This window comes from Cupressus sempervirens, chromosome 1 (assembly GCF_028749045.1).
Source record: "Cupressus sempervirens isolate cs-2001-9-10 chromosome 1, ASM2874904v1, whole genome shotgun sequence".
NCBI classification, from domain to species: Eukaryota; Viridiplantae; Streptophyta; class Pinopsida; order Cupressales; family Cupressaceae; genus Cupressus; species Cupressus sempervirens.
Window position 1 is genome coordinate 336,368,066 of NC_143118.1, and position 12,070 is coordinate 336,380,135.

The following is a 12,070-nucleotide window of genomic DNA, read 5'->3' on the forward strand; positions in this document are numbered from 1 at the left end:
GAAAAGAAGCAATTCTTTATTAGGTTCTACCCAGATAAGGCCAGGGAAGTAATGGGAAGATTGGGTTTTACTCCCAATATAAGGGCAGGTCAATTAACTGTCCAAAAAAGGCCGAGATATACTATTGTTCAAAATAAAAAGAATACAGTGGACAAAGGCAAACAAATAATTGAGTCCACTAGTAGGGTTTTGGAAGAGAGGCCTATTGAACCCTCCCCTAAGAGGAGGAAAATAATAAGAGAGGAGGATTCTCATGTTGAGGAGTATTCACCTTTACAAACCCCTTTGAGAACCGAGGAGGAGCAACTCACTATTGAGCAAATTGAACAAATTGGATCACAAGGGGGAGTTTTTGTCACTCAAGCAGAGGTCAATGAAGGGAACCCCCAGGAACCTCCTGTGCCAAGCCTCGAGCTAATTGTAGCTGATTTTAAGGGAAGGGAATTGGACCCTGTTTTGGAACAAGCCAGCCAGCAATTTTTGTCAGATGATAGTTTTGTAAGGTCTAGGGCTTTACATCAATTTGCTTGGAGGGAAAACATCCACAATTTTGAGGAAAGATGTAAGAACATGAAAATGGAGCATCCAGAAATGGATGAAGCCTCCATCCAAAACCAAATAAAGGAGAAAATGATGCAAGAATTCTAGAACATTACCCCTGAGGAGGGAAGGAAAATGGTAAAAAATTCTAACATACTATTGTTGCCTAATTGGGATATTGCAGATGCATTGATTTTCAACTCTGTTTCTAATAGACTGGAGTTACAACACCCAAATAAAAAGGAATTTACAAGGATTTCTTTTAGTGATGATCAAGCTGCTCTTGTTATGTGGTCATTAAGAAGAGGATCCAGGATTGTATCAGCACAGCCTGATGGTTCAGGACTGATAGGGAATATTATCGTGAGGAGAGTTGTTGATACCTCACACATATAGGCAGCCCACATGAATGTGAATTATTCTCAGTTTTCCTTGGCTACTGCTAAAAGGGAGGAAAAGGAAATGTTTGAATTACAAAGTAAATATGAGGCAGTTATGGATGCCTACAATAAAGAGGTAAAAAGGAGAGTTGAGCTTGAGAACAAGCTACTGTGAAAATCCACCAGGCCTAAAATAACATACCCTTGCCCCCCTGTTGAACCTTTCAAATCTACCCCCCTCATTGAAATACCAAACACAACCCAAGGGCCAAAGTATTACACTGCTGAGGATTTTGAAGAAGAAAAGAGTAAACTGTGGGCCTTGCATGTAGAGTTGGAATCTAAATATGAAGATAAACTAAGAATAGCTCTTACATATCTAGGAGACAAGGTTAAATGGCCACTAATCCATGATCAATTGGCTAGGGTGATTAACATCTAGGAGGAGTTAAAAGTAGATGATGAGGCTCTAAAGCCTATTGTGAACAAATGGGTGAGAAGGGAGAAAGCAATAACCTTATTGTGTCTATCTATTATAAATAATTCTAGGTGATCAGATTGATAAAACCTTTGACATTGTTTCTGATCTTGTTAATTTTGATAGAAAAAGAATACATTTACATAAGATAATAATAGGCTACTTAGACAAATATAAGAGCCAAAAATTCAATTTATTTCCTCATGCCCTAGATAAGAAAAATAGTCTGAAAAGAAAAGAGGAATGGGTGAAGGAACTTGATGATTTATTCTGTTTAAGAATGAATCAAGTCATAAATGAAATAGGGCATGCACGGTGGGCCACCACAATAGAAGAAATGGTGAAAGCCAAAATATTCTTTGATTCTTTAAAACAAAAATTTGTTGATATTGATAATGAGGCTGATTATATAATAAAGAAACAGAAGGATATTTTGCAATTCAATTGGCCAGATGACACATTATTTGACAGGTGGATGGCAAAAATGCCTTCTAGTGAATAGTTTGATGTAGATGAAACTGACAGTGATGAGGTGTAAGGTGAGGAAGTCCAAATCATTGATACCATCACTACTCAAACCCAATCAAAAGAAGAAGACAAGAAAAACTTGTCACTTTCAGTTGCAGAACTGGGACCACAAGATGCCAATACAATTAAAGAAAAGGAAAAGGTAGAAGTTGTCCTTACCATGTAGAATGAAGGTGGTGGAAGCCTATAGGTGGAGGTTAATGTGCCCTCGTCAGAACAAGCTTCATCGTTGGCTAATTTTGTAGTTACATATGAAGATGAATCATATCAATAGCCAACTCAGCAACATCAGAACATGTAACAGAAGCTGACCCACCGAAAGGAATGATTTGATTTTGATATCTTATGTTACCCATAGTTTTGTCATTTTTTGATAGGTGTATGTAGATATTCCTTTTAAAAGACACCTGTCAGTTTCTCTTAGCCTGAAGCTTGTTGTATTTCACACTATATAAGTGAAATTCCAGGGCAAGAGAAAAGGTCTGAATTCTATTTGCTAAGTGATACACTTAGTCTTTTTTTGGTCCACCATTTTTGAGCAAAAATTTGTGATGTATTTTCTCTATCAGATCTTGAGAATGCATGAATATAGAATGATCTGTGTTTCTTTCTGAAGGTCATTCTAAGTCTATTGTAAATTGTATACAATTTTCAAGGAAAATGAATAAAAATTATGAATTGTCCCCATATCAGTTCTTTTTGAACTTTGTCTCCTTTTGATTAATTGGTTATCTTGATGTTGTATAAGTAAAGGCTTGTGCAATTGAATGCAGTTCAATTAGGTTGTATATCTGTTTATCATGGCTGTTAATTCAATGGATTAAGTAAAAGCTTTGATGAATTTGATAAGGTTGTTGTAGTAGTGGAAAGGATTTTGAATGATGATTTCTAATAAGAATTGTTGATAAAATTTGTTGTAAGGCAACAAATTAGATCTAGAGATTTGTAGTAGACTCTGAACCCCAATGATTTAGGAACTAATCAAATTTAATCAAGCTGAAAGAGAAATGTGTCACACATGATTGTCAAAATGCAGAATTATAATCAACTTTACTTTTATTTCCTGTAGATCTTCAAAGTTGGCCTCTGCTTGTTTGCATGGAATGTTTTAGCTTTAGTTAGCCATTATTGCTGAGAACATCTGCAGACCTATAGAAGAGTTTTGGCCATATCTGTTATATGGGATGTGTTTATTAAAGTATCAAGAATTGTACATGTATTGGAGAATTTGAGATGAGAATCAGAATGAAACTAAGATAATTCTCATACAGTTTTCTCAATCTTGTATCATCCCTGGGTATACCCACCCTGGTTTTGCAGAGCCAAAAGAGTAGAAAACCACCCTTGGTTTTGTAGAAGTTTGGCCCAAATGGTGTGCACATACAATTGATAATAAGAATTGGCTAGTCTTTAGACTGTGTGAGTATTGTCATCTTAGTATTAAGCATTTTGTTGCTTAGTAGTTTTAAAAAACCAACAAGTTTGTTATTCATCCAAATGGAAACCCTTGTAGGAAGACCTAATTGCAATGCAACAATTAAATGTAATGTTGAAATATAGGAGAGAGATTCTTTTGGTTGAACTAGAAGATAAATCATCTTCTAAAAAAATGACAGAGACTTTCGGTGAAGGATCCAAAGTACATCAATTCAATTATAGTCTAGTAAATTTAGGTGCCATCTTCATCATAAGCTTTTGAAGATAGTCCAGTATTTGTAGGTGTCATCTTCATCAAAATATTTCCATGATAGTCTATTAGTTTGAGGAGTCATCTCCATCACAAGTTTTCCATGGCGTACTTGTAGTTAGAGGTGCATTGAAGACCTTTTATCACTACATGAGCTAGTAGTAGATGGTGATTATTCATAATCATCATCATCATCTAACATAGAATCACATGAATATCATGTTTTATAGCCCAAATGGCCTAGGTATTGAGGGTACAACTCCAAGCACTAAACACACCAGATTTCAAATTATTATCTTTATGTGTTGATGTTTAAGTTGAATGTTCTAGAGTTGAAGAGAGAAACAAACTCAATTTTTTTTCCTTTTTGTTCTTTTTTTGAATATGAAATTGTTGTCTAAATGATACAATATAATTATGTATTATTAAAACAAAAAAACAAGAAAAATATGATACCAACACAACTATATTTATAAAACAAAAAAAATTTCGTTATTATTTCTTCTAAGCTTTTACAACTACAACTTTTTCATATAGATTTCCTTTTTTTTCTTTCATTACTATAACAAAAAGTATAATAGTTGTTACAATAGACCAGCATTCAAAATGATAAATCTGCATCTATACACTTTCAATAAAATGAAACAACAAGTACGTTACATTCTTTTTGCAACTAGACTCTTTTTAACACTTATCATCAAAACATCACTGAGAAAAAACACTTGAGCAAAGACTCTCCCATTTATATTACACAACAATGGCTGAACTTTGGCATAAAAATAATAATGATAGTAATAGTATTCACTTCCATCTTCAATATTATCATAAAAACCTACAACAAAAATACACATGTACCTATGGAAATATGCTCGAAGAGAAATCCCTCTCCTTGACCATCGAAGATGCAGGTGTGATTAGAGGTCGTGAATGGAACAACTTTTGAAGTCGAGCACATCAAGAAGAATGAAAGAAAGACAATATCAAGAGTTTCGAACTACTAGTTCGCCCCCCCTATATTGATGCAAATATAGGGCCTCCTTTTGTATTATTCCCAAGGCTAGTAGGCATCATTAATCAAGTGGGTGGAGAAAACTTGAAACGAAACTGGGCTCAAAGAAAACCATGCGAAAATGCAGAGATAACCATGTGAAAATGCTCCAAAAATGTCAAATGCAATCGGGCGTGAAAAACGTAATTGGGAAAATGTTTTTTGAACTTTGTGGATGTGTATGCCCTGTGTTGGTTGAAATTTTGACCAACATGGGTCTTATATGTAAAAAAAAAAAAAAAAATTTCCTTTACATTTTGACCACCCTAAATTTATTTAGTTATGGATGAAATTTTTGGTTGAAAAATGATGTTAAATGTAGTAGTGTAAAACTACTCTATTTTCAGAAAATTGTATGATTCCTAGAATCTCAATTGGATTGGTTTGAATTCCTTATGCAGTGATAGGGTTTTCTTGATCATTTGACTTTCTATTTGACCAACTTCACAATTTATTTTAAGTTTTTTGTTGTGCCAGTAACTGTTACCAATTGGGTTTTTGTTTAAGTTTTTTATTATAGTAGGGTTCTTGGAGTACTGAATAACATTCCATGAGTATGAAAGCCTAATATTTATGGAATTAATTAATTTAACTTGTATTATAAATGACTATCTGAGCATATACAAAGTTGGATTGAATAGAGGTGATCACAGTCGAGATAGTGGGAAAAGTTATTGATGTTGAACACCAAGGTGTAGCAATGGATGATCTATCCACTTGAGGCATACATTTTATGCTTTGGAAAATTTGAGTATGGAGAATGAAAGGTGATTCAATCACCAATTTGGCTCAAAAGTGTGGAGAATCAAAATATTGAGGCAACCCTAGATTACAAGGGTTTAAGGGCACAATTTGGGAATTTCTTAGTTGTAGAGTGTTGGACTCTAATTCCTTTTGGAATTAAGCATTTGAAGACATAAGAAGACATTTTCCAGGAGTTGGGGTTAGTAGGAGATCATCAGGGGTACTTCCTTTGTAAATTGGGTCATTTTTATGCATTAAAAATAGGGCATCAGTGCTGAATAGGTGTGTTGGTCCAAAGTAACTATATGAAATTCATTGATATGTTTTAGAAAATTGAAAAGGGTATCCATAAATACCATTACCTTGTCAGGTTTCTTGGAAGAAGTCTAAGTTATTTAGTTTTTGGTTTTGTTGCCACTCTGCTAAACAACCTACTAGGCTTTTTGAATAGTTTGATGAAGAGTTGTGTGGATTTGGGGTCTTTGAATTGAATTGGAACCTTAGAACCCTTGAGTATAATTTTTTTAAAGTTTACAAAACCAAATCCTTCATTTAGGAGCCTTGAAGATAGTCTTGACAAATTAGATCCTTGAAGCATTTCATATGATATTAGTGAATAGATTTTTCTTTTCACTAACTTAACCAAATTACCCTCTAATTCTTAGAACCTAAGACAAGATCTATAACCAATAGTTGAGACATTTGAAATGGTTACATGCAAATGTTCTCTAAATTTTGATGTGAAGGTATATGTCCCTTCTTTAGGTAAATAAAAATTTTGGGAATGCTTTAAACTTGAAAGCAGTAAAGACTTACACACATCTACCTATAAACATAGAATAAATGTCAAAGAGGCTTAAATATAAAGAAAGAGAACACAAGGAACTGGTAAATAGCTTGCTCCCTCACATTCACCAATGAAGATTAAATAGAAGACACAAGAAAGTTTATATTACTTTTCAATGGATAACTTTATCTAAAAACAAAAATCCAAACTAAGCTACATATTTACATTATCAATGGTACTGAAAAATGATTACAATAAGACACAACTCAACATCATTCAAGAATCAGTAATCAATTCATAGACTCAATAATGCTTCCCCTTTTATCCAATTTCAAAGAATGAACCCACATTTTTAGAATCTATACAATATATGACATTAAAAAAATGGGTATCTCTATTACAAGAAAAACAATAACAAAAAGACTCCCTCCTCAAAGTACAAAAACCCCTAAAAGAACCATGGCACATCCCCTCCAATTACAATAAATATTGTTCTTGATAATTTGTTAGTTATGTAACTAATTCTTAAAATTACTTTACCTTTTTATTGATAGGATAATATTTTATTCTTATAAAAGAATAAAACATTATTATTTAATGATATGTATCGATTGGTTATTGGAAAGAATATGATTTTGGACATATAAATAATAGAGACATTATGTTGTATGATATGAGACACCTAAACTCATCAAATAAGATTTTGAAATAGCAGGTTGTGAATATTCTCCCCTTTGAAGACTTTTAATGGCTCACAATGTAGTTACTCAATCTATCATTGATTAGAATAAGCCAAAGAGTTAACACCTCTATTGGGAAGCATGAGAATGTATCCATTACATTATTCAAGTGATTATTGTGAAATGTGGAAAATCCCAAATTCATGTGGCAATCATGCTTCTGTCTTTGATACAATATGTGTGTTCTTTAATGCATCATCTCATAGAAGGTTCTAACTAGATATCTCATATTGTTACAATTTGAGGTCCATTTTTTATATGTGAGCTCTTACATGTGTTTATTCTTTGAATTTGATGAATCAAACATTAATATCTTAGATGCCCAATGGTGCAATTATGGTGATATGATTCACCAAGGAAAATGAACTTAGAATTTTCTTGTTTGATGGTGTTGATATTCTATCAAACATGTCCCATTGACTTCCCATTGACTAACCCGAACCTCAATCAGGAAATCATAGTAATTCTTGCACCTTAAGAGACAAGTCACATATCTTGATTGCTAAAATAATTATGTCTCTGACCAAACAAGTGTCTTCATAATGTGCATTCAAACTTACAAAATCCTTGATGAATTGAGGGGTGCAAGAACATGACACATTCATTCAGGGATTGATGAAATTCTTCAATCAAAACCCCACCATCTTGCAACACTATAAGTTTTGAAGTTTTGTGATGCAGCTATCATCTACTCAATAACCAGAAATCTTTGTTTTGACAATTTGTTTCTTCCACTAAGCTTTGGAGATATACCAACAAAAGACAACCAACCACAACATCAAGGCTTTTTTATTTGAAATGTGAAGCATTCGTGTGAATACTATATCATTGTGTCTTCATGAAAAGTATTCTTAATAGGATCAAGTGTCTCCTATTAATGGGTAGCCCTACAAACCAGTCTTAATATGGACTCAATCTTCTTGCTTACTTGAAATTTATTTCCCATAATAGTATTGGTCAAACATCAAGCCCTAAACAAAGAGTATATCTAGAGTAGTCAGGGGTAATAAAAAGTATATATTTCTATATGTGGATGCTTATGACCAAGTTTCAAATTTATTGATTGGTGCAAAGTATTGCAATAGTGATTTAGCCCCCTCATAGTGTTGCTTGATCCTAATAGGATTTTTTCTTGGAGATTTTTATAATGTGGAATATTCTAGTTGATTTATTGAGGGAATTTTTAATAAGTTTGTAGTCAAAAGAGGTTGGAGATTTAATTGTTGTATGATCAAGCGAATTTGGTGGAGATTTAAAATAGAAGAATTGAAGGTTTCAAGTTAATTTCTCATTCACATGAATTAATAGAAGACAAAAAAGTATTATAAAAGGTAATAAAAAGACACGAAGTGCCCAATTTTCAATTCATTCTACATTCTACCAAGGCCTAAAATTTATCTGAAGCTATCCATTTTATTGAGGTCATGTTTCTAAGAAAAATATAGTGCAAGATTAAGCAAAAAAGTTGTAAGTAGGATTTTCTCTTAGAGTTTGTTTGTATAATTCTTGGGCAAATTTATATTGAATTCTGATGGAGGATTGTGGTTTTTTGGTTGGTAAACTATTGTAGTGAGGTGAATTTTTTTAATTGGGGTACATTGTTTACTAGATTGAAATTATGAGGTCAGAAATCCTTAATTTATAGAGTTTAAATTATTTCTATACAAGCCCTAGTTTATATAGTTTAAATTATTTGTGTAGAAGCCCTAGAATTCATCAATCTTCCACCAAGATGAATTACATAAAAGGAACATATTTTATGATTTCTTGTACTAGTTACATCCATTGACCAATGATAATTATGATGGTCCAAAACTAGTTAAGTGTTGGAAGGTTGATGGTGGATTGTTTGATAAATATGGTTTTATCTCAGATGCCCCCATACCATCCAAGGGTTTACAACTATTCATACTATTTTAGGGTAGGGGAAACTTGAAAACTCAGAGTAAAATGCATGGAGATATGACTTGGGAAAATTTGTGGTGTAAATAATATTTTTAGATGTAGAATTTTTGTTGCGTGTTTCTCATACATGTGACCCAAACACAAGAATTGTGAGGGATAACAATGGTGAGGAATTTTTGAGAATTGCTAGAGAAGACACTTAGGAATTTATTGATACCAACAATCCAACAATATTCATAGAAGAAAGTGAGCTTGAGGATTTTGTAGCTAGGTATAAAAACTAGACAAATGATTAGGGAAAGGCTATTGCTTGCACATTTGGCTAAGGTCTGATAGTCTAGAAGGGTCCATCATGTTGATTGAGTATATTTATATGGTTATTCAGATCTAGTACCCTCACTTCATCACAAACTATAAATTTTCCCCACTTATTGCAAACCAATTTAATGAGGCTCTATTGGATTTGGAAAAAGGAGAATGCAAACATTTCTACTAGTATTCTTTTCTAATTCACGTGTTTCTATTCAAGAATACATATTAAGTCACTTATAGGTATTCTTTTCTGTAGGTAAGTGCTAAGCCTCGCTAACACTATGGATCTTTTGTGCCAAAAGTGGCCCTTTAGAAGGATCTTCACAAATAGCCCATCCAACTTTGCAAGCTCTACCACTCTTGAAAAACTTATGAATGGTTGAAACAATTTTATAAATCCAAAACCCTCTACATAAAATAAACCCTCAAATAGGGAAACAAAGAAAAAAGGAAAAATAAATAACCCGTAGTCTCTAATTTTTCCTCTGTGAGTACTTGATTAACATTCTATTTCGTTAAATCTAGTGGTCATAGTTGCCTTGCTATAGCTGAAATTATATGTTATGGGCATGCAAAAGCAATAGTTGAATCCCTAGTAAGGGAGTATGATGGGCCAAGTGTAGAGATATAGATAAAGGTGGAGATAGAGGAAGAAGCAAGACTAGCCTATATATTGAAGCACCACTACCAATAATGGGGTTTCACTAGTTGATGACCTAGGAGAGCTAACATCCATTCGCTAATCTTGTTATAGCCATAGCAGGGTTTGGATCCACTTTCAACACTAGCCCTACCCTCTACAAAAACCATGTGAAAATTCACAGAAAACCCAAATGAACCCACACATGTGAAAGACATAAAGTAAGAAATGTTTCTTTTTTTTAGATGTATAAACCCTGTGCTGGTCAAAATTTTGACCACCACCCCCATTTTGGTCAAAATTTTGACCAACATGGGGCTTACATGTAAAAAAAAGAAATTTTTGCCTTAACATTCCAACCAACCTAAACTTATTTAGTTGATGGTCAAAAATTTTGGTAGGAAAATGAGGTTAAATGTAGTAGTGTTTGGTATAGAGGTTCTAATATTGGCCTAAGATGTGAAAGGATGTAAGGAAGAATGTGGAGGAATGTGTTGGAAATACAATAGGGAAAGTAAACACTAAGGGGGGCTGAATTTTTTAAGGTTTTAAATTTTTGAAGGAATGATTCACCCCCCCATCCTACCCCTTTTAGAGTTTTCTTTCCCTATTGTATTTTGAACAATTGGTATCAGAGCCTTGTTCTCTAGAAAGGACAACTTTGTAACTTTGAGGAACGATCTTGAAGATGGAAATCTATAAGTTGGAAAAAGTTATTGAGAATTAGAAGATTGAAATCCACCTTTCCCTACATTAGTTGAATGAAGCAAGAGATGATTTGAAGCGTTCATTAAAAAAAAAAAAAGAGATATCTATCGAGGAGAATGACAAACATTACCAAGAGGATGAAAATACTAAATTTTTTGTAGATGGAAACTCAAGTGAATTTGATGTATCATCTATAGATCTGATGGAAAAGAATGGTGCCCTAATTAAGGAGGTCAGAAATCTTAAGATAGAATAAGAAGTCCAATCAATATGCTATGTGAGGTGACTAAGTAGAAAAAGAAAGTTGAGGAAGACAAAGGAATGATTGAAGTTGAGAAAAGGATACTGACCAATAGACTAGAAGAGAAGACATCAAAGGTAAATAGGATTTCTCACAAGAAACTAGAAAAAATGAATCAAATGATGATTACCAATCATGAACTAAATGGAAATGATATTGAGATCACAACCCTAAAATTATAGAATGAATAATTAAGGAATGATGTGAAAAGAGAAAAAGATTTTGCGAAGAGTTTCAACAAACCTAGTGAAGCCATCAAGTATTGTGAGAAACTAATGAGATCTCCTAGATCTAATGATGATACTACTAGATTTGGATACACAAGCACTGAAGAAGGAAAATCATCTAAAAGTGTTGGAAAAGGAAACAACAAAGGTAAGAAATAAAAACCTACTTGTCATAATTGTGGAAAGATAGGTCATACATGAAATGTTTGTAGGAGCAACTATTAGAAACAATAGTCCACCAAGATAACTAAGGGTGTGGGGGCAAGGTGGGGGGGGGGGGGAGGTAGGTGGGGGGTGAATCAGTTATTTGACAATTAAAACATTTATTTTCTTTAAAAAAACTTAACCATTCAACCAAAGTAAACAACAACCATAATAAGATGCACATAGACAATTACACCGAATATGTTGACTATGGAAACCCTTGATCACAGGGAAAACCCCGATGCAAATGATGCCCACAAGAAGATGTACTAATATAAGTATTCCTTGTTAGAGGATGGACCCTATTAGGATTCTATTACAACATTTAGTACATAGAGTCCTTGTTACGAGACTTTGAATCCCTATTAGGAATTGTACCAACCCTATTAGGTGTTGTAGTATAATGTATGCAAGAAGAGCCCACTTCCCAAACATGGAATTTCAACTACAAGAAGAGCTCACTACTAAAACATGCAATTTATTGTTATGTTCTTCTTTTCTTTGTTTTATCAATCAAACCATTCACTATCAAGCCTTTTATACTAGTTCACAAACCTTAGATCCAAATATCAAACATTGGATCACTTAGCATAACCTTAGCAATGAAATTTCCTTCACTTCCACTCTACTCTGCTCAATTTCACATTTTTCTCTTTCTCTTCTTACAATTACTTTGCATCAATATAATTCATGTCATGCATGATAAAGGAAAATTTCCTTCCTTTATACCAAGTCCTCAAAACAATTCCCTGAGTTGGCTATTATACCTTCTCAATTAATTATTATAGGACCTCATTAAGAACACGTTACACTTAGCAATACCATTAATCTTCCACCTTGC